The following is a 24,356-nucleotide window of genomic DNA, read 5'->3' as shown; positions in this document are numbered from 1 at the left end:
AGATTGTTAACCCCCGTAACAGACTGAAAGGACAAAGCATAGTTAAATTATTCATATAAGCACTTAAATTTAGTTTTTCTTTACAGAATTGCTAGAAATAATAAAGTAAATAGGCTAACATTCATAGAGTTCAATGTGTCATTTCAAAAACTTTGTTCTGTGATGTGGACAAGGGGGCTAACTGGTAAAAGCTATGAATATTTTAAAGGAGAACATCACACATTACTACATTTCAGAAGTTCCATCTTACTTCCCACCTGGAATACATGAAACCATATCTTAATTGCCATTGCCAAACTTATCATCAATCACACATGCCATTTTAATATGAAAACTTCAGGCATTTAAAAAAGAAATACAGCAAACTCTGGTAAGCAAGCGAAATGAAAGTAAAGGCACACGGCGTTATGTTACTCACCATGTTCTCTACTGAAAGTCCCTCTCAGATCTAGGTAAGCATACTACAAGGTCTAACAGAGATGTGGAGAGGTTGTCTTTATGACTCTTTGAATCAAACAGTAACTAAGTGGTTTAAGTAGAAACATATATTTTGAAAGGTTAATCCACCCATACACAGGGAAACCCCTTTTTTAAGAAAGTCACTCTGCTGCCAAGATGCTATTAATATTCACCTCTCCCATACAAATACAACCACCAGATAAAAGATTCATAACCTATGTGAAAATACCACAGAGGATTCCCTCTTAGTCTCTATGTTGTAATGGAAACACAAGAAAACAACACACCTCTTCAAGCAATCGGGGGTACTACAGGAAATCAACCTGCCCACTTAATGGAAAAGTTATCTCAGCTTAATAGGATCACAACACATAAACATAAATGTAGAATTAGTATAATTTACTGTAAGGACCACGTAGGTCACACACTCATTTCTAGGAATGTTCCTCTGTTTCATCTTTCTATTTCTTTCCCTGAGAGAGCTAGCACCCAGGTTAACATTTAAATACTCAACCTTCCAAGTAATTTAGAAATAAGCCCACTATCTTTAAAAAAGAAAGAAAGAAAGAAAGAAGTTGCTGAGTGTTTTTTTGTTGTTGTTGTTTGGTTTTTTTTTACTTAGAAGGGAAATTATATTTTTAGTCTCCATATTGCTTCACTGGCACAACAGAAGAGGGATTATGTGTATTTTTCTCATCATACTAGAAAATAGGCTATATAATTATCAGTAGTGGCAAACCTTTCCAAAATGATAAAGAAACTTGTCAGTTCGGGAATGAGATCATGGCTGATAAAGTACCCAGTAGTAATCGCTAGTGGTTATTTGCACCACTGGTTTATGTTGAAGTATTCATTCTTCAGGTAGTTATGGCGAGCTTGAGTAAACAGCAAATAGTAGGTTGGCAATGCGCTGGAAAGGCCAGAGTGGGTCAGAGCTTGCCTGTTTGACTGACTCCAGCTCTCATCACACGGCATTGCACTTCAGGATAACAGACTTGACCACATGAGTTAAGAAGGATTTCACCTCTGTGATTCCCACTTCTACACACATACTTCGCAAAGTCAATGAATCACAGTGGGAAATTCAACATTATTTTTCTTATGACAAAATGTTATTAAATATCAATCCTGGATGGTGAAGTCATGAATGTTCATATTTTTCTTTATGCCTTTCCTTACTTTCAAAAAATTTTCACAAGAAAAAATAGTCCATAATGCCGTTAGCTTGCACGGACACTCAACCTAAAAAGAAAATTTAAAAATCTAAACAAAACTAGGAAGTAAACAATCTGTCCTTAATTTGAGTTATTAAACATTTGATATGAAAATACCATTGTTGCAAGGTCTCCTAAAGTCTTTTGAACATTTCTTTTTAAAAAAGTATTTTTAAATAACACAAAATTACATTTATCCTGTTAGTTTATTTCCATGTGAGAAAAATAATTACTTAATGTTTCACAAGACTATGCCATCTTAGTGTGATACCAAAAGAGCGAGGAGACATATCAGCAAACAGCAATAAGGTGATAAAGTCATTCTTACAGACTGGAATCTCTAGATCTAATTAAGCTCTTCCTTTTCTGAAATTTCTCTTATAATTACAGGGTGCTATACAAATGCACAAGGTCATTACAACTTTCAAGTGTTCCCAAAGTGTGTCCAATCTTGTTTCAAGCCAAGCACCTCTTCATTTGATGACCACATAAATTAAAGAATGTAGAGAAAGCATAGAAGTTTGTTTCAGAGTCTATGGAAGGTTATGCAGGAAGGTTATTTCCATTAAAAACTATGGGATGGACAGTGGGGATGGCGATGCTAGACAATGGAAAATGAAATAAGATACGATTTTCATTTACCTCAGGAAATGTTGGAGAAGAGAGAGTCTGTAAAACACAAAAACAGATCTTGTTACCTCCACCTCCTATCCCTAGAACTGTAAAAGGGAAGCCGGACTCTATAAAACACCACGATGAAATAAAGCGGTGGCTGGTCCACAAAGCACTACATTGCTTCTAGTGTACTCCTAAGCCACTCAACATCAACTGGAAGGAAAAGCTGCTATTTGCCAACCAAATTATTTTTACTGTTCACAAAAGAGCATTTTGTTCAGTGATTTACCTTTAGGGAAAAACAAGGAAATGAGTTGAAAAATATTTTAATACAACTTGAAGACTAGTATCTAAAGTGATTGATCCAAAATTAATTTCACATGGCTTGAGGGTACAAGTGTCTGAGGGAAAAGGGGAAAGAAGGAGAAAATGACACTAGTGAAGTAAGACAAGGCCATTGAGAGTTAAGTTTGGAAAAAAGAAAGTCATACTCAGTGCTTCTTTTATCCAGAGGTAATCTCAAGAGTATTTATAAGTGTCAAGGATGGAGGTTTCTAAGCTTTGGGCTTGGGAAAGGGCAAATGCAATCTGCCTTGAAGGAGGAGCCGAATGTGTCACCTCATAAGAAGGCTCCCCTGGACCTCAGCTGCACCTCGTGGCTGGCTGCAGGCATCCCGAGGAATACCAGCAAAATGCTTCCATGTGCTTTCTTTCTGGCCCCATTCCAGGCCTGCCCTCTCCCTCTCTGCCACCAACTCTGTTTCCCAACATCCCAGATTCCACATCATGCGTGTCTTCATTGAAAGAAGACAATAATGTAAATACTACAGTTGAGAAATTTACTTTCAGAGCTTCTAACTAATATGATAAAGCCAACCTGGCAATGTCAGCTCCATTAAAGTAAAGTTTCTTTGGGAGTTGTTCAAACTAAATTCTATCTGTTCAGTGAGAGCTTTCTACGGATTAGGGACATCTGATGGCCCTCCAGAGTCCTTCAAGAGGGAGGCCGCCATCTCTTGCCAAACTTTGGTCCTTATTGTTTCCATGAGAGAGTCAAAGCAGAGAGTGTATTTTTATTATAACTTAAGGACATCACCTGTAATATTACTTAAAGGACAGAGATGGTTGTGCTAGGAGCTTCAGCTGGATGGGTATCAATCTAGAAGGGGAATATGGCTTGTGCTTTACTGTCTCCTATCCCGGTTTATTGGTAATAAAACTTAGTGTTTAATTTGGGCTTTCTACTTCATAAAAAAAAAATGGTATTTTTTTTCTCCCGGATTCAAATTATCATAACAACCAGGAGTATAGCTGACTTTGCTATTTGAGGAAAGCTCATCTGGATGAAAATTGACATAGAGAACAGACAATTTGTCATCATTTTGCAAAACTGAATACCCATTCATAAAACTCTGGAAACAGTTATACTCATGATATAATGGTTAAATTTGATTTTTTTCCTCTATTTTTTTTTCCCAATAGAACTGTTGTTTTAAGGACTTGAGTAATTCTATACATTTTTGCTGAGTTCTCCCTCATTACTGTGTGTGTGTGTGTGCTTTTTAAAATTCCAGTTATGGATAACAAGGGGCTAAACAATATATGATTTAAACCATTCAATTATTACAGTTCTGCTTTTTCCTAAGGACTGGAACCAACTTTTCTCTGAAAAATTCTGCCAAAAAGATGATAGACAAATAATTGGGAGGGAGAAGGGGCATAAATCTCCTTTCTAAAGAGGATGAAAGGATGGATGAGAATCGCGGATGTAGATAAATCAGAAATGCAGCTGTGGGGGACCAAAGTCCAGTTATCACTGTACGCCAGGCCCAAAGATGTGGTGATCTTTAAAAGAACCCCAGGTGTTGACAAGTAGAGACGCCCCAGGAGAACTCGGACAGTCAACCCCTTTGACTTTTACCCTCACCACAACTGTATCCCTTCCTGTTTTCAATACACATGAATCTATTTTCTTATCCAAATTCAGGAACCATACCTGTTTTCAACATTAAATTTGCTTTTGATCATTTCTATCTTACAGGAATTACCACCCAGAGAGCATTAACTTAGAAGTCAGGCATTCTGGATCAAATTCTATAAGATCAACATTGAATAATTTTCACATTCCCCATCTGTGTAAAAATGGAGTTTGGGTACTGGAAGCCTGACACATCTGATCCGAAGGGACATTTTTATTCTAGCAGTTTCTTGCTTTTAATTGAAAGTCTAAATGGAGAAATAACTTTTGATCCTAAGCTGTGATTTCCACCTTCCATGACCCTTCTTTACAGCCAAGTGTCTTCATGCGCTCTTCAGATCTTAACTGCACATCTACAGCATTGTGGGGTTTGTGCACTCGGGAATAGACAGGAACTTTAAAACTGTAAAAACAGTTACTAAAATGATTAGCTTTATGGTTATTTTAAGGAAAAGTCATTTACTATGCTGAAATTTGGGAGGGGTCCTCACTGTTTTGTCCCAAAGGACTCAGAAGATTGCATAACAAATGTAAAACTTTACCTCCAGCACTTTGAAACTCACAAAATAATTTTAAAGCTTGTATTGGAAATCATTTTATACACCAAGGAGAAAAATGCTGAGATCTGTCCACAGAAGTTTAATTTAAACGAATTCATTTTTCTCCAGTGGCATTCATTCTAACAGCATTACTACAAATCAGATTCATTTAACCCCTAAAGGCTTCTATTCCTTTACCTAAAAATGGGATTTGTACGAGATGATGCCTAAAAATCCCATCCCAGGTCAAAGAGTCTATAATTTGGTATCACCCCAAATAGCAAACAGCACATTTCCATTTTGATTGGTTTTAAGGTTTTTAAGGTCCCTTGTATAGTTGAAGAGAAAAAAAAAATACAATCTTCTTATTGTCTACAAGTGTGTCTACTCTGAGTCAATTCTACTCATGGAAGTATACTAACTCATTCAATTCTTAAACCAAAGCATTAAAGACCTAGAAGAGTTGGACCCTCAGCACAACTAAAAAGTATATACTCAAATGCCTAATTTACTGAATGAAGCTAATAAGTATTACTATTGGCAATAATATTTCTGATTGGGTGACACTAAGAACACTTTTTATCATTTAATAAATGATACTCTCTCCTTTACCTACTAAGATGGAGGGAAAAATAAAAAAAATAATGTCATAAATTCAAGAGGTTTTCATGGTCATTCTCGCTGGTTTTGAAAATTGTGAATAAGTGATCCATGTAATATAAAGAATAAACACATATGGACAGAGCCCATTGCTGAAATTTAGCCAAATTCACTATAAACATGAGCTTGGATAAACTTTAATAACTTATATTATCATTGTTGTGTTGCATGGTAATTAACTATAAATTGAAGCAATTCACATGTGTGAGTTTGATGATGATGATTGGGAATAACGACTAGCAATAATTTCTGATCATCTATTATATATCAGATACTTTACAAACATTATCTCCTGGCTACTTATTATTTATTTATTATTTATTTATTTATTTTTGCTTATCCAACAGTGCCTTAATTTTCCTCAGTTTTTATTTATTTATTTATTTTTATTTATTTCTTTCTTTTAATTAACATATAATGTATTATTTGTTTCAGGGGTACAGGTATACTTCCCACTCCCACACAGATTACTATGATTGTTTCACAAATCAACCAAGAATTGCTAAGGTCAGCTGGGGTAAGAGGTAGATCCAAAACTAAACTTAAAGGGCTTCGTCATTTCCAATTTCCCTCTACCCATTCATTTCTTCATTTCAATCTCTTCTGCCCTACCACTCTGCTTGAATATATCCAAGTGAGCCAAAATGGTGTGGTGTCTCAGTCAAAGAAACAAAGTCCAGTTCCCTTGAGAATAGATAGACCATGACATTTACCTGCAAAGACCTTTTGCGATATTGTGATTTATTTACTTATTTATTTTATTTAGTTATTTAAGATTTTATTTATTTATTTGATCGAGAGAGAGAGAGCACAAGCAGGGGGAGCAACAGGCAGAGGCAGAGGGAGAAGCAGGCTCTTCGCTGAGCAGGGAGTCCAACGCAGGGCTCTATCCCTGGACTCCGGGATCATGACCTGAGCCGAAGGCAGATGCTTAACCGACGGAGCCACCCAGGCACCCCAATATTGTGATTTATAATAAGAAATATATATATTTGGACTTTGCCTTTCTGGCACAGAGCTTTGTAAACCCTTGGGATTTCTTAAGTGATAAGAGCCATAAAACTACCTTTTGTTATGTTAATGAATAACTTTTGGACTGTACCTGTGGTTGCCTGGAGAGCCAACCATGAAATTAAAGGGTTGGAATTTTTCTTTCTATCCTTGACCTCCAGGGAGGGGAGTGGGGCTGGAGGTCGAATCAATCAACAATGGCCAATGATTTAATCAATTATGCCTCTGTAATGAAACCTCCATTAAAACTCCATTAAGCCCCATTAAAAAGGATGGGGTTTGGAGAGCTTCTGTGTTGGTAAAGGCATGGCGATTTGGGGAAAGTGGCCTGTTGTGAGAGGTCATGGAAACTCCACACCTTTCCCCATACATTGCCCTCTGCGTATCTTCCATCTGGTTGTTCCTGAGTTAGATCTTTTTATAATAAACCAACAATCTAGTAAAATGTTCCTCTGAGTTCTGTGAACAACTCTAGCAAGTTGACCAAGGTTGAGGTGGTGGGAACTTCCCATCCATAGTGTGTCAGTCAGAAAGACAGGTAAAAACCTGGACTTGTGACTGGTGTCTGAAGTCCAAGGAGGGAGTTGTTGGAACTCCCAATCTATAGCCAATCTGTCAGAAGCACATGTGGCAATCTAGATTTGCAACTGGCCTCTGAAGTTGGAGGTGGGCGGTCTTGTGAGACTGAGGCCTTAACCTGTGGGATCTGACACTATCTCTGGGTGGATAGTATCAGATATGAGTTGAATTGTAGGACCCACAGCTAGTGTCACAGAGAGTTACTTGTTGTGGGGGAAAACCTCCACACATTTGGTGACCAGATGTGCCAGGAGTGAAGGGTCCTGTGTGAGTGTGGAAGTAATATAAAAATAAAGGAGACACAACAGGAGAAAGACTCACAGGTGGACGAATAGGGTGTTTTCTAATACACCTTCCAAAAATGTAATGACCTTGTCTCTGTGACTGCTCTTCTCACAGTAGATGGTTATGGAACATTTCTGGTGACTTCCTAGTAAAATCTGTGTCACCCTCTGTAATGTGGAAGTCCATATTCATTTTGATTCGGCAGTCTTTCTACTTGCAGTCCAGCAGGAACCCATATCTCCTTCTTCTCTGGTCGGAGTCCCTGCACCCAGGGGCCTCTGCCAGACTCAGCCAGGAATCAGTGTCTGTGTGATTCCTTCTTTCATCCCAAAGGTTGTGACAACAGGTAATGTGAAAAGGAGGATTCATTTCTCTGGAAAACTTCTCATGGTTATAACCTGTGACTACATGTTTCTTCTCAACACAGCCAAAGCAAAGTCCAAACCTCAATGTTAGAAGAATTTAGGAGGTAGTGTTTTATTTTTAAATTTGAAATTGTTAATTGATGTATGATACATAGAAATAGTGCATGTACTGTAAATATATAGCTTGATGAATTTTTCAAAAACTGAATATACCTGTATAAACAACACCCATTTCAAGAAACAAAACATTAGCAAAGAGGTAGCCCTTTAATTGCCTACCCATGGCCAGGTTTGTGAATTGCCAGGGGTAAATATCTCTCCAGTTTGTGACCCATCTCAGCCTGATGAAGTCAAGTTAGCTAATGTAGCCTATACTGAGGTTCAGGTTGACAGGCAAGTGTGGAGTTTGAAAGTAAATTGTGAGTGGGATGTTTGCTGATTATAATTGGAGAACCTGATTATTTCCACCATTAGGTTTTTGTTTGTTGGGTCTGACTTCAGAAGCTATGGCACTATTGCTAGCTCTCAAAAGCCACTGCATTTTCTAGAATTGGATCTCTCTCCTTTGTCCTGCTCCTGAAGAACCTCTGGAGACTCATCTTTTCCTACTTCATCTCAGTGTGGGAATATCAAAATGGTTCGGGCATCCTTGGTTATAAATATATTCCACTTGGACCTGACCAGTTTCTCCTTTGTCAAGCAACTTCCTGTCACTTCTCCCAATTGATCTGGGTGGTTGCCTTCTAATTTGGATGGGAAGCCATGGGAATTCTCCTAGTCACTGTCTATTCTGGACTTGTTCTTGCATGGCAAGGTAATTCTCCATGGTTTGTCTGTCAGAAAGACAGGTCATGAACCACCCCAGAAATCTCTCCTTTGGCTGCTGATTTTTGTCAGGTTCTGAGGTTTCCATCCTGTCTTGTGTCACTGGTAACAAGGCTCAAAGTATTTTCCTTAGGATCTTAGAGGAGTGCTCTCTGTGAATTTCTTCAGTTTAGGGTAAAAATTCCTTATGCCCATAGTTCAAAGCCTGTTTGATTACAAGTCACACAGTAATAGCCACCTCCATAAGGAATCTGTACTCTCTTAGTAAAGCAGAACAATAAGCCTGCAATAATCAAAGCAAGAAGGATACCAACCTAAATACTTGTCATTTCTCAAGAAATATAGTGTTTCATGGATGTTGGGTGAAAAGTGAGATTTTGAGTTTGGCTAAGTTATTGAAGCAACACAATATTTTGTAAGTTTGACTCTGTACCTGAAACAGCCAGTTTCAAACCACACATTCCCATCCAGAATGCAATTCACATTTCAGTGATATTTCATTAATGTTTCATTGGTAACTGGTAGAGTTCTGAAAAGGAGGAACAGAAACAAACATGCCTCTTGAGGCCTAGGCTCAGAAATGACTTTGCTTCCTGTATATTATACTGGCCAAACTAAGCTATAAGGCCAGCCCAGATTCAGGGAATAGAGAAATAGATTCTATTCTCTTGTTGGGAGAAGCAATGTGACTTTTCAGTTTTTCTCATCATGAGGAGAGACATGTGTCCCAGGTGCTCCCTCTCCCTCCACCTACTTTAATGACCAGCCAGCATGATTGCCTAGCCTGGCCTGCTGCTGAGAGCAAACATATAGTGACTCCCACTGTGACCAAAACTGCCTCTCAGAGCCCAGCCCAAACGGATAATCCATGGAATTGTGAACTAAATAATTGCCTGTTTTATAACATCACTAAGTTTTAGAGTGATTTGCTACACAGCAAAAACTGACAGACTGCCCTGTCAGATACTTAAAAATGTACATTACTATTAAACATTGTAATTCTGTGTAATTCTGTAATTCTGGCTTTATTTTTGTCTTCTGCAAAAACATTAAAGGGTATCCAATGCACAGGCCCACAGCCTCACCTCTGAGAAAAATAAACAAAACAACACAATCAATCCCCTATCATTTGCTCTGTGATCCCTCAAGCAGGTCTGGAGCACTTCTTGCCTCATTCTGAAATCATTCCTCTAGATTCTGACAAACACCCTGCCCACCCAGGCTCCTCACTTCCCATCTCTCAAAAAGCCATGCTTCACTGCGCCCCCGAGGGAATGAGTCCAGAGGGCTGTCCCTTCCCCCTCAGGGAGCCAGAACATCTAGCGGCTGCCTGCTCCCTTGTTCTCGCTGGCTCACTGGATACCTATGGACTGTGCTCCTCAGAAAGCTGGGTTCTTTCCTCACTCACACTGCTTTTCTTACGAGAAAACCTCTGAAAAATCTTCCAAAGAAAAGCATCTCCACCTTGTTACCTAAGCAAATCCTTCTGGAGGATGATATGTGGAAATAAAGGAGCCTCAGAGTGTGAAACTCACTCACACTTTCAGACAGGGTGCTGTCTTCACTCTCTTCTGGACATATTGCCAACATCATCCCTGAGGAATGGATCCACACTAAGAGTTTAAATGGGGAAAAACAGAGTGAGATGAGGCTTCATGCAAACTAAGTTTACAATTAGAAGATAACTTTTTAAAAATATACATAACTTCCTCAAGTTAGCAAGCAGTTCCCAAGCAAGCAGAAATCAGAAAGCAAGTGTTCCAGTCATTGCTGGAAACTTAATGAGAAATGTGTCAGCACAGGTTCAGCTTCAGCTGATGATACGACTAGGGAGCTATGTGGGTAAACTGTGGGTATCAGGATGTTTTCTGCGGGAGGCCAGGAGGTCTGACTTGCCAATTAGTACAGAAAACTCAGCCAAAACAGTGAATCAGGATGTTAGGTTACTGTAGAAATTCAGGAATGAGAACCAAGGAGAAGACAGGCCAACATACTCATACAGTTTGTTGGATCCGAGTCAGTTATCACATCCAGTTATCACTCCAGTTGACAGGAGTAAGTCAAACTATTGCACCCAGAGCCCTTTGGGAGGAGAAACTAAAGTGTTTTACTTAATTCTTTCCTTCCTAAAAGTAGTCTGTGTCTATATGAGTGGAAAGTTGTACAAATCTGCACAATATGTACTGACCGACTGTTAGGAGAATCCCACGGGAGGAGTAGGGTGAGGCTTAGGCATGTTGGCTATGAGCAGCAGAAGGTGGAAAAGGTCAAAGACTCTAAATATAATCATCAAATTCCCAGGGCCTTTCTTTGGGCCTCAGAACCACACCCTTGGACTAGATATGTTGGAGATCAAAGGTCTTGGCTTAGGCTAAAAATTCTTTCTGACACCTTGCTGTAATGGTTATAGGTAGACAACAAAACCAAGTTGGCCAAAAAGAAGACAGAATCAAGGTAAACATGACTGTGGTAGTTACAATAAAGTAGACTTGAAAATATTTAGAAGGGATCGATGAAATAATTATGTTCTTATTGGAAATGATTTTTTTCTAAAGAAAGTTACAGGGAATGGATTAAGAATCACAATCTCTGACCCAGAAAAATTCCCTCAGTGAATATGATTTTGTCCACTTGCCATTTGTTAATAAGCTTGACCAATGAAAAGATGACTTGAGATCATGTATGAAGTGCAGTTGAACAAAAGCACTAACTTGGATTGGGTCAGAATCTGGAAAGTTCAGTAAAATTGAATTTCCTAGGAGAGGTTGTTTAGGGAGAGCAGATTCTAGTGTTATCATACGGACACTGTTCTTTAGACAGGAGGGTTGCTTGGCTGGTGATGGTTCTACAAGTCTGGAAGTTTTGTGTTGAAAAGGTGCTCCCTGGCTATGAGTCTGAGCATTTAGAATTATGAAATCAAGTTTAGTTATGCCTAGAGGGCAGAGCTAAGATATCTAGCTTAGGTATATTTGTATATCTCTAGGAATCATGTTTACACCCTGACTGGGGAAGAAGTGTGCTATCTTAGGCCTGTATTCATCACTTTAAAGATAGTATCATGTTGTTAGGATAGAGATTTCTGCAATAAAATCTCGTAAAGCCATTCTATTTTCTCAGCTTAGACTTTAACTTGAGCATATACTTCATAAATTCTACAGGAAGTGTCACTATAATTGCTGTTGAGCTTGTAGAATCTTGAAGGTATAAGTGTTATGACTTGAAGAAGAAGCAATTGCATCAAATAATTTGGGATAACAGATAAAATGAAGTGACGTGCCATTAAAATTGTTATATTTTTAGAGTAGTTGTAACATCTACATGACAATGCAAAGAATTGTACCATCTGCCATGAATTTAATTATGTTGAGGAAGTGCAACTGCAAATTGCCATCCGTATTTTTAAGGAATAGAACTTGCATTCTTGCTTGTTTCACTGACATGTAATTTGCCTTGACCTTATTGCTTGACTCTTGACTGCCCACTAGGTATAGACCCACTATTTTTTTTCACCTCTGGCCTCTATTCTTTCCAGTGGTGAACATCCTCTTATGGTGCTTACCATATTGTTAGCCTTGGCATTTGGGTCCCCAGGTTTTGACTTGGCTTTATAGTGTCCACATCATTCCCTATACCTTTGTTAAATAGCACTGTAACTTCTAACTTTACATAAGTGTGTGTGTGTGTATACACATATATGTATGTTACCCTTGAGCAATGTGAGGGTTAGGGGCACCAAGTCCCCATGCAGTTGAAAATCCACATATAACTTTTGACTTCCCAAAAACTTAATTACTAATAACCTACTGTTGACCGGAAGCCTTACCAATAACATAAAGAGTCAATTATCACATATTTTGTAAGTTATGCATATTCTATACTGTATTCTTACAATAAAATAAGCTAGAGAAAAGAAAACATTAAGAAAATCATAAGGAAGAGAAAATACATTTATCGAGAAAGATCCACATATAAGTAGACCCACACAGTTCAAGCCCATGCTGTTCGAGGGTCATATATTTACTCACCTTCATAGTCCAAGCCACCAAGCCATCAGATGAATCATGACTTAACCAATGTTTACCTATAAGATTGGACTTTCTTTGGAATGGGAAGGAAGCTTTTTAAAGGACAATAAAAATAATATCATGTCTCTTTCTCTTCCTCCCCACTGCACATGATACTGGGGGTGCAGTATTAGGATCTGCTAGGATTCCTGCCTCAAGGTGAAGGAGCCAGGGCAGTTGTGCGGCTGAAGGAACGTCTTTTCCTCTGGATTCAGAGTGCAACAACGTGAACACTGCTGTAGCTTGGAGGTCTGCAACAGGACATGCTATTTCAGATGAGCTGTTCCTCCTCGCCTTCAGAATGTGGTTGCTGCTTTCTCTCACCTGGCTCCTTCCTCATGGCAAGGTGCCCTCCCATCTCCTTCGCTCAAGAAGCTGTCAGAATTTCATTAAATCATGTGTTTGAAGTTAGCGCTCTGACCACTACCAGAGTTTTAGTTGCCTCTAGATCCCTGAAGTGAGGGAGTCAGACACTTTTGGTTTTCAGATCCTGGTTTTGTGATCCTGAGCCAGATAACTTTTAGCCTCTCTGGGCCCTATTTTCCTCATCTGTAAAAAGGATTATTATGGTGGTGGTAGTAATTATCATTATTATCGGGTTGTTGTGAGGATTGAAGAGGCTGCCTATAAAGTCGCTAGATCATCTCAGACATTCTGTTTATCAGCTTGGGCAGAAGGGAACATTTCCCTCCGTGAACCCTGAGGTGTGGATATCCGAGGTTTCCTATGATTTGGGGGTTATACAGTCCCTTACTGCCGGCCACACCGAGTTATAAAAAGCCACCTTTGGGGCGCCTGGGTGGCTCAGTTGGTTAAGCGACTGCCTTCGGCTCAGGTCATGATCCTGGAGTCCCTGGATCGAGTCCCGCATCGGGCTCCCTGCTCAGCAGGGAGTCTGCTTCTCCCTCTGACCCTACCCCCTTCTCATGTGCTCTCTCTCTCTCTCAAATAAATAAATAAAATCTTAAAAAAAAAAAAAAAGCCACCTTTGGGTCTTAAGCCGCAGTTGTAAGGTACCTTCTGAGTTACTTATCCATTATCTTCAACTCTTCAGGAAATTCTTAAGAAAAATTACATCCCGGGGGCGCCTGGGTGGCTCAGTCGTTAAGCGTCTGCCTTCGGCTCAGGTCATGGTCCCAGGGTCCTGGGATCGAGCCCTGCATCGGGCTCCCTGCTCAGCGGGAAGCCTGCTTCTCCCTCTCTCACTCCCCCTGCTTGTGTTCCCTCTCTCGCTGTGTCTCTCTGTCAAATAAATAAATTAAATATTTAAAAAAAAAAAAAGAAAAAAAGAAAAATTACATCCCGGTCCTAGTCGTGGTATGGGAATTAGGTGGGGTAGCGATACTCCTCAAGGCCATCGAGGGAGCCCCAGCACAGTTCCACCAGAGGACTGCTGTTCTCCGAAGACCACAAACTTGTGAGGGGCAACTCTGCCACAGCAGCTGAGCGAAGGCCGGCAAGTCTGCTGGAATCGGAAAACCTGAGGCCTTTGTCCTGGAGAGTACGTGATATGGTTCCCTTGGGCTCTCAGAAATAATCAGAGTGATAATTGGAAGGGGAGCTGATTTCTGGAAATTAGGCCACAAAAGCTCGTGCTAAAATTGTGGATAAAGAGGAAGAACCTCCTCAGGTTGTGGTGACAGGCAGTCGAGACCGGGGATGTAAGCAGTGCACTCCGTTTCATTGCCCTGTATTAATGAGGCGTGAAAGGGCCTCTAAAGTGACGAGGAGGCGTGGCTTCATCGTCATTGCCAACTCTTCATGGCAACCGTGGATCTGCAGATTTTCAGATTAGGATTGCCCACTGAACACCTTTTCAGGAGGTGGTAGGATTATAAAATTGACAAACAGCTTGTGAAAATGTGCTGCTGTAACTTCTGTTTTATTTTTCACCCCATGTACCTCTGTCTGTATGAGTGTATGTACCCAAGTAGAGAGAGAGACATAGATACATATGTACATTTACACAAAATATAAAATGTGGCCATTTGAGATTGTTTGGTCTGTGATAAAAGCAAAGCTAATGTTAAAAAGTTTTATGAAGACTTCAGTTTTAAGAGAAAAATAAATTCAGAATATCGATTTCTGTTTGGTAAGTGCTTTTGCAAGGGAGTGTATTCTCTACTAAGATAATTTTGAGCCACAGTGTCAGGCTGAGCAACGCAAATATAGAAATTAGAAATTAGAAATTATCTGTTTGGTGAAAACTAGGAACAGTATGACCCAAGGCTTTGGATAATTTCAAATGAAATGCTGAATTTAAAATATTGAAGGAAACACACACACACACACATGATATCCTGAAGGACACACCGTCTTTATTTTTAAATGGAACAACTCAATAGGATATTTACAGAAACACGTGGCTTGCATGATAAAATGTGTGTTAATAAGATCTTAATAATTTATTCCATCGGCTGATGCAAGTTGATACAAGCTCAAGTGTTGTTCTAATAAGAACTGCAAGCTGTTTTTTGAACATATGTGTTGGATTTGACAGGGAGAGAGAGAGAGGAAGGGAGAGAGAGAGAAGGGGACAACTAAGCAACTGAAAAGTGGCTGGTAATTGCTCAAGCTAGATGAGTAGGAGCCTCATCTTAGACTATAAAGCATCCCTGACAACCTACAGCTGCCCACGCAGATCGTAACCTCCTCCCTCACTGCCCCCACCACTGCCTTGTGTAGGAGTTTATCTTTTCTAGCTATCACTATGGGTAGGGTAAAAACTACTTCTATAAAAATTACCTTCATGGTTACTGAAAGCTGAGGAGGAATACTTCACTAATCATGGGTCATGACTCATAGTTTAAAGACTTAACTAGTAAGCATTTATACCATGTCTCTGGGGCTAGACTTTTCTCATAGCATAAAGATAGCTTTCAGTACATTTCATTTCATCCACATCATAGCATCACTTTCTGGATGAAATACTTCACTAATTCTCTGAATTCAACCCTTTGCAGAGACAGGATTTTGATGGCTCTTTTATTTATGTTTCCTCTAAATAAAGGTATTTAAAAAGAAAAGGTCTTTCAAAATTGGCCACTGTGCAGAACACTCAAAAGAGTTTACAAGGATTTTCAAAGTAACAGAAAGCATTTCGATGACAGAAATGAACATACACAAACCACCTCAGCTATATATAAAGTAGTTGACGTATCACGGACAGTTCTAGAAATTTGGAGACTTGGACAAAGCTGCCAAGCTCCTATTCTGATGCATGAAAAAATTAAGACTAAATGATGATTTTGTGGGAAACCTTTTATTATGACTGCTTTTCTTACCCTTTAATTTGGGCAATTACCATGCAAGCAATTTTATAAAAACCTGACAATGAGAAATGAGCCTGACGGTTAGATAAGGGATTATGTCTACACTTCCTTTGAAGGGTGAGGATATCATTGAGGGTATAGTTTTCATCACACAGTGCCAGTGACACGGGAAATGGTGTTCAACCTATGCTGAGCTTAAATCCACCTTGAATATTGCCTCAGAAAAACAAACACTCTCTGTGTGAACTGCCCTCCTGTGATTATCCCTTTCACAAACTATATGCTAAAACCTCCTTACAAGTAGATTGAGTAAAACATCAATTTCTACAATTCCCAGGAGATAGGGAACCATTCAAAGGAAATGAAGAAAAAAAATCCCATTAACCAAATTAGGAAGATAAAGGAAACTTAAAGCCTCTAGCAAAATTTTCAACAAATAATATTCTCAAGCATATTATAGTGTATCACTTATTTTTATGTGCTAGCATATTAGTAACATTTCTTCAATGATCTGGAGTTGATAAATTGTACATAATTAAAAATCCTGCATCTATCTATCTATCTACCTATCTATCATCTATCATCTATCTATCAATCATCTTCTATCCATTTTTCAGTTGGGAAATACGTGTTTTATTTGTTTTTCACCTCTTTTAAGGTATAGTTGGCAAGTAAAATTGTAACATGTGTTGATTTTATATTTCATTTTTTAGCTTCTGCCAATGTTAGCATTAGGGTCTATAAACTTGTTTGTTGGTACTGATGTTTATAGAAGCACCATATATAGATACAGCATAAAATGTGTATACGTAAGCATAATGTAGGATGTGTGTGTGTGTGTATGTGTGAAGGGTTGTGTATACATAAAAGGCTCATGTCTATTTAATTATGGAGTGCTTTTGGAAAGTTATGATTCCAGGGAGGTAGGAAAGAGAGGTGATGGGAGAGTAGAGCCAGGTTGAGACAAAGGAAGTATCAACAGAGGGAAACAGGGCACTGCCTCACCTATTGCCAGGGTATTTTGAATTCGTGGAAGCCTCTGAGGTAGGTAGAAAGAAATAGCATGCGGTGCTATTTGGCAGTAAAAAGGAAGCAGAATATTTGTAGATGTTACCCTTTGGCTTATCTGACATCTTCCCCTCATTACTACCAGACCTAAACCTATAGTCAACCATTTCAACTTCTGGAATTCTCAGTATCAATTTCAAATTGTTGAAAACTAGTCCTTTGTGGATGATCTTAAATATTCCTTTTGTGAAAGAACAATATCTCTTGGATGTATTTTATAAAATCAGATTTCAAAATCTCAAATTGATTTAATTCATTCATAGGTAAATTTTTGACAAAACACATTCCCTAAACTAATTTTAATATGACAGAGTAAAGTTTCATGTGTCCATTGATTAAAATGATACTTTAATGAGGGCTCCTGGGTGGCACAGTTGGTTAAGCATCTGACTCTTCGTTTCGGCTCAGGTCATGATCTCAGGGTCGTGGGATCGAGCCCCCTGGCTCTGTGCTTAGCATGAAATCTGCTTGAGATTCTCTCTCTCTCTCCCTCTGCCCCTTCCCCTGTGCTCTCTCTCTTTCTAAAATAAATAAATAAATAAATCTTTTTTAAAAAATGATACTTTAATGAAATTTCCCATTTATTTATTTATTTATTTAGTGAGTAAAGTGATAGAAGCTTATTAAACAAGGATACAGAAAAAAAGCTTTCAGGTGTGAGAGGGGTCCCGACAGGGTTGCCAACGAGGGCCTTTAGGGTTGGTCTTTTATAGAAAGCTAACCAGGGAACTTAAATCCTTTTAACATCTCTATTGATAACATCTTTCGATGGCTTACTTCCTTTTTAGGGTCTGGTTATTCTTTGTTGGTCACAGGTGATCATCATAAAGACACCCACGCCGCAAGACCCACCCCCACACACCTAAGGCAGGGTGGTCCGATTTGTCCCCTTTCAATACTGAACTTTCCCTTTGCTCAATGCCTTAGTGTATATATCATTAATATTTTATCAGAAAAATGGTATCTCTGACATATCACCACACTTTGTTAAAAGTCTGTCAGAGGCTGCTGAATGTCACGGTGATTGTCTTAGAACTTTTCCAGTTGGCATTATGTGAATGAGGTAAAGCATTTCTTGGCTAAAGGAAAGCTGCTCTTGGCATTGGATTATATTATCTATAATCTAAAGATTTTGTAGCAGATTAATAACAGTAATGAAAATTTGTCATCCAGTTTCAGTTTTTAAAAACATGTTTAATTTGTTTGTTTTGCCTAATAATATTCCCCAAATGTGATTTTCCCCCAAGATGTTTTATAATCATCATATATTTTTAAATTTTTTGCTTACATTTAATTTTTTTAAGACCTTAGCTCTCACCAGTTTTTTTAAGATTGATTTATTTATTTGAAGCAGGGGGAGGGGGCAGAGGGAGAGAGAGTCTTGAGCTCTCTGCTGAGCGCAGAGCCTGACTCGGGGCTTGATCCTGAGGTCACCACCTGAGCCCAAGCCGAGAGTTGGGTGCTTAACTGACTGTACCACCCAGGCGCCCCTCACAAGTTTTTTTTTTTAATCTGCTTTGTTTATTTTTAATACTTACATGTCTTGAAACATGTAAAATAAAACCATGATGCATACAAATGAGTGGGGGAATGACTGTGTCTTTGAAGCTGCCTACAGAAAATAGCACTATTAACTAAATTTCTCTCTTTGAGGGGAGGGGGAAGGTTATATAATAGAAATATTGATTTATTTTTTGTCATTCATTCATTGATTCACTCAGCCAATATCTATTGAGTACCTAATCTTATGCCCTGGGGGAACAGAAGATTAACCCAAGAGGGATGAAACATTAACAGACAAGGAAGACACAGACTCTGTCAGATGGTGATAAATGATATGAAGACACATAAAACCTAGAAGTGATGGAGATGTGGAATTTGGCACAGTAGTTCCCCTTTATCCATGGTTTCACTTTCCAGGGTTTCATTTACCCCCTCCAAACTCCTATCAACCACGGTCCAGAAGTAGATGATCCTCCTGATGTATGGTCAGACGGTCAATAGTAGCCTAACGTTACGTCCCAATGCCTACGTCATTTGCCTCACTTCATCTCATGCAGGCATTTTTTTCATCTCACATTATTACAAGAAGAATGAGTACATACAAAAAGGTATTTTGAGACGGAGAGACCATATTCACATAACTTTTATTATGGTTATATTGTTAAAATTGTTATATTTTATTATTAGTTATTATTATTAATCTCTTATTGTGCCAAATTTATAAATTAAACTTTAATTAGGATGTATGTGTAGGGAAAAACACCTACACGGTTTGGTACTATCTGCAGCTTCAGAAATCCACTTGGGGTCTTGAGACATATCTTCTGTGAATAAGAGCAGCCACTGTACTCAGAGACAGCTCCACTGACAAGGTGATATTCAAACCAGAATACAAGGAGGGACTTCCTGATGGGCCAGATGGAAGAGTAGAAACCAGCATGGCAGCTCATCTTGAACTACTGGTGAATCATGACTAGAACTCTTCCACTAATAATGGGAGATAGAATAAAGCACAACAAAGATTTTTTTAATGTTGAAAAAGTGAAAATCAACACTTTTAATCATTTTTCATTCATTTTTCCCACTCTCTTCCAAGCTCTATCTTCTTTCTGCCCTTATAATTTCCCTTGGAGTGGACCATTCAGTCCCATAAGCCTCCACATGTGACTCTCACAGTTTAGCAAATGGGATCAAAAGTCCAAACAGGCAAAGTTGGTGCCCTAATAAAACTCAAAGGATAAAATACTGTATAAGAAGAAAGCAGGTGGCAGGAGTCTAGATGTACAACCACAAACACAGCTATGAGACGGAGGCTTGATTAGCCCAATGGGGGACAGATTCAGGAATCCCAAAGAAAGTATGAAGGAAGAATGATTGAGCTAGTAGGAACAAGGATAGAAGAAGTGGCTTTAGCCAGGGTCATAAATAGGTATGTGCAGTTAAGTGGGAAAAATTTACTGAAGCCTGGCTAAGGAAGAGAGGTCAATGCTAGTTCAGGAGTAAGGGCCAGATCTTTAGACTGTGAGTGACTTTTATAATTTATTGTGCACCCCTCTACAGAATCCTTGCTTCTTTCCTCTCCATCCATGTTGACCCAGTTACAAAGAACTTTCTCTTCTACTCATCTTCCACATCCAAGTTGGCAGCTGGCTAGCTCCTCAGTACCCAAAGTACAGCTAAAGTTAGACAAAATGCTTCTCTCGTTGAGAAGCCCTTGGATTTCTTTCTCTGAGGCCAACCCCAGTATTCAAACTAAAGCTTAGACAGTGATCAGTCCAAGGCAGATAGACTGGCAAATTCCCTTAGCTACCAGATTCTTTTCTTTTAACTGTACCTGTTCTCCATTTATCATCCCTCTGACCCTCTTTATCCTGACTGACCTTCTGCTGATAACCAGAATTGTTCTCTGTATCAAAGGCAGGAGATTTCTCATTGCAAGTGATGACAATCCAAACCAAACCAACCTAAATAAAAATCACTGGTTTATGTAACTTACAATTCCAGGTGTTTAAGACACTCCAGACACCATGCTTATATATTCCTGTCTAAGTCCGTGCTCCCTGACAAATCTAGGGGTGGTACACAAAAGTATGACCATTATCTTTAAAATTCTGTTCTATCTCTACAAATTATGAGAGATGTGGGGTCTTAGAAAAGGAAGTGATTCTCTACTTGAAAATCGTATCATTGAAATCTTTCCTCATCTCATATGTAGTATCTTCAGTGGACACCTGCTTTCACCTCATACCAGCCTTGAAGCCGGATTCAGTACTTCTACAGTTTCCCCCACTAGGAATTCTTCCTATAAAGCATGAACAAGCAATACAAATTAACTAATGATTTTGTAGAGAAGACTATGGGAGAACTTGCATCACACAACACATGATATTTTACTCGGAATTACATTAAATTTTTCTCAGTCTCTCTTCTCCATTATCAGCCTTTGGGTCTCCCTGTAGCCATCCATTCCCTGTGAAGTGTCAAATCTCTTCTTCTTCTAAGCAGAACAGTAGAGCTTTCTGTCATCTCTCCCAAGCCATCCCTGGTGCCAACCAAACTACAGCCCCGGAAACTCAAAGTAGGCTTGTCAAAGGATTAACTTCAAAACTGAATCTCTTCCAAGGGGAAACTTTTGGAATATGGCTAAGAAAATAATGTTTTCTTTATTATTTACATTTGTATTGATATTCTCAAGTCAATTTCCAAATAGTAGTTTTTTTATTTCCCTGGATAAAACCAGGGTGTAAATACTTTAGTCACTTTCCATGTCTAAAAAAGAACATTCAATTAAGGCTAGTATGTACAGTTTGTGAGTTACCACATTCTTGGAAATACAAGTCTTTGGGAAAATTTTCTGAAGAGCATCTCTAAATCACGAGCAATGTAGGGAACTCACACAAGCAATTTCTTTCTAGTTTTACTTCCAGAACAAAAAACTTGAAATGATGGAGAGGAATTTTAAGATTATATATATATATTTTTTAAGATTTTTATTTATTTATTTATTTGAGAGAGAGAGAATGAGAGACAGAGAGCATGAGAGGGAGGAGGGTCAGAGGGAGAAGCAGACTCCCTGACGAGCGGGGAGCCCGATGCGGGACTCGATCCAGGGACTCCAGGATCATGACCTGAGCCGAAGGCAGTCGCTTAACCAACTGAGCCACCCAGGTGCCCTTAAGATTATATTTTATGTTGATCGTGAAAATAACAACGTCAAGACTAGAATACATGTGGTTTGGCAGGAAAAATGCAGTGTTTCTTCCAGCCAAAAGAATGAGAGGGGACAGCAAAAGAGGAAGATTCTCTCTCTCTGTGGTTCAACACCTTATAAAATTGAGAAAACTTGTTATATAAATTTGCATATTATATTAATGTTTACCTCTTGGTCCTGTTTGATTAAAAGGAGTTAGGAGTAAATGAGCAAAAGGAACTGAGCTTGCATAGACTTTATAGTTACTGATCTTTCTGTTTCTGGCAAGAATATTTTTAGTCACACTTACTTAACCTTATTCATGCTATCCACTGTGTTCTATGTTTTCTTAAATCCATCCACTATATATTCAAGCTTGCCATACGAAGGCAGAAATGAAAATTCAAGCAACTTACATCACTCTAAATAGACATAGCTTCTTTTAGAGGGCCATTCAGAAGAATATGGTGAACTCATGATTTCTTTTTCCAGTTTTATTGAGACATAGTTGACATATAACATTGTGTAGGTTTAAGGGATACAACATAATGAATATATATAGATACCTATCTATATATATATATACACACACACACATACACACACTTGGAAATGATTGCCACAATACATTTGTTTATTTATTTATTTATTTATTTATTTTTTAAGATTTTATTTATTTATTCATGAGAGAGAGAGAGAGGCAGAGCGAGAAGCAGACTCCCAAGGAGCAGGGAGCCCGATGCGGGACTCGATCCCAGGACCCTGAGATCATGACCTGAGCCGAAGGCAGACGCTTAACCATCTGAGCCACCCAGGCGCCCTGCCACAATACATTTAGTTACCATTCATCACTTCACATAGTTACAATTTTTTTTCTTATGATGATAACTTTTAAGATCTACTCTCTTAGCAACTTACACAACTTACACAAACTTTATCATTTGCTTTGCCAGCCAATGTTGGCTATTGTTTCCAAGGTAAGGATTTTGCCTGTTCTTTGAGATAATAATAGAAACCCATTGTCAACTGCTTTATATGGGAATCCTCATTATCTTGGCACCGTATTGTTAATGGGTTTGACTTTAGTTTGAAACATATGAAAATTAACAAAGGACAAGAGCAAAATTCTGGGGCATGGTTTCAAATGATTCTTCTATGTATTCCCTGTTTTAATATGATGTTAAGATAATGGACAGCTAGCACAATGACAAGAAATGTGCTGTATCCTTGGGCATGGATTTATCATAGAAGTGGAATGCCTCTCCACTTTTCTTTTAGTGTGAAATAATTAGGTTAACACTAAAACTCACTGCCTGGAGAGACTAAACACAGTACTGTTTAAAGTACTGTCTGAATTGAGCCTTCTCTCTTTTTTTTTAATTTTATTTTATTATGTTATGTTAGTGACCATTCATTACATCATTAGTTTTTGATGTAATGTTCCATGATTCATTGTTTGCATATAACATCCAGCGCTCCATTCAACACATGTCCTTCTTAATACCCATCACCAGGCTAACCCATCCCCCCACCCTCCTCCCCTCTAAAACCCTCAGTTTGTTTCTCAGAGTCCATAGTCTCTCATGGTTCGTCTCCTCCTCTGATTTCTCCCCCTTCATTTTTCCCTTCCTACTACCTTCCTTTTTTTTAACATGTAATGTATTATTTGTTTCAGAGGTACAGGTCTGTGATTCATCAGTCTTACACAATTCACAGCATGAATTGAGCCTTCTCTTAAGCATTTTTTGTAGTTCCTGACAGAAAAGATTTTCTCTGACTGTTATAGTTACTATTTTTGAAAGCATTGTTACACTTTTAATACATAAAATTATAAAGAAATTGAAAATCACCCACAATTTCACCACCCCAAAAAAGTCAAATTATTTTTAAAGGAATACATAAATGTGTTTCAAAAATTCAAATAATGCTGAGAATAATAAAATTAAAATTAATAAGCCTTTCTTTCCTCACCTTCTCTGCCACTATTATTACTAAGTTTTTAAAAATATTCTGTTATATACATATACTAGAAAATTCTACATTTTTCTTTTTTGCACTTAATAAAGTTTTAGAAATCTTTCTGTATGCATATACTGATCTACTCATTAAAAAAATAAATTATGTAGAGAAAGCCATTCATTGTCTTAGCCTGCTTCTGCCCAAAAGCAGAGCCTGAAATAAAGGCTTTTACAAGTAGCTTATTAGAAGTGATTCCAGGGATCATAAATTAAGGGTAGAAGAAGTATGATAGTCAATCTCCATGATAGCCCATTGTTCCTAATGTTGGTATTCATACTCTTGTGTAGTCTCCTCCCACACTGCACCACAGTTAGTCTATGTCACAGAGCACACAGCAGAAGTGGTAGTATGGCCCTTCCAAAAGTAGGTCAGAGAAGACATGTGGCTTCCTGCATGCACTCTCCCTTGGCCTCTCTCTTGGATCACTCACTGTGCAGAAAGCCAGCTGCCATGAGGTGAGTTGCAGTCCACATGGTGAGTATGCTCCTGCTCACAACCACAGGAGTAATTTCAGAGGTGGATCCTCTAGCCTCAGTCAAGCCTTCTGATGAACATGGCCCTACCCGACATTTGAGCTACATGCTCATGAGAGACTCTGAGCTAGAACCACCCCACTGAAGCTGCTTCTGATTTGTTTACCATGGAAACTGTGAGAATAAATATTTGTTGCTTTAAATCACTAAGATTTTTTAGGCAATTTGTTACATGGA

The sequence above is a fragment of the Neomonachus schauinslandi genome, chromosome 2 (assembly GCF_002201575.2).
Source record: "Neomonachus schauinslandi chromosome 2, ASM220157v2, whole genome shotgun sequence".
In the NCBI taxonomy this organism is placed as follows: domain Eukaryota; kingdom Metazoa; phylum Chordata; class Mammalia; order Carnivora; family Phocidae; genus Neomonachus; species Neomonachus schauinslandi.
This window is presented reverse-complemented; position numbering follows the sequence as displayed.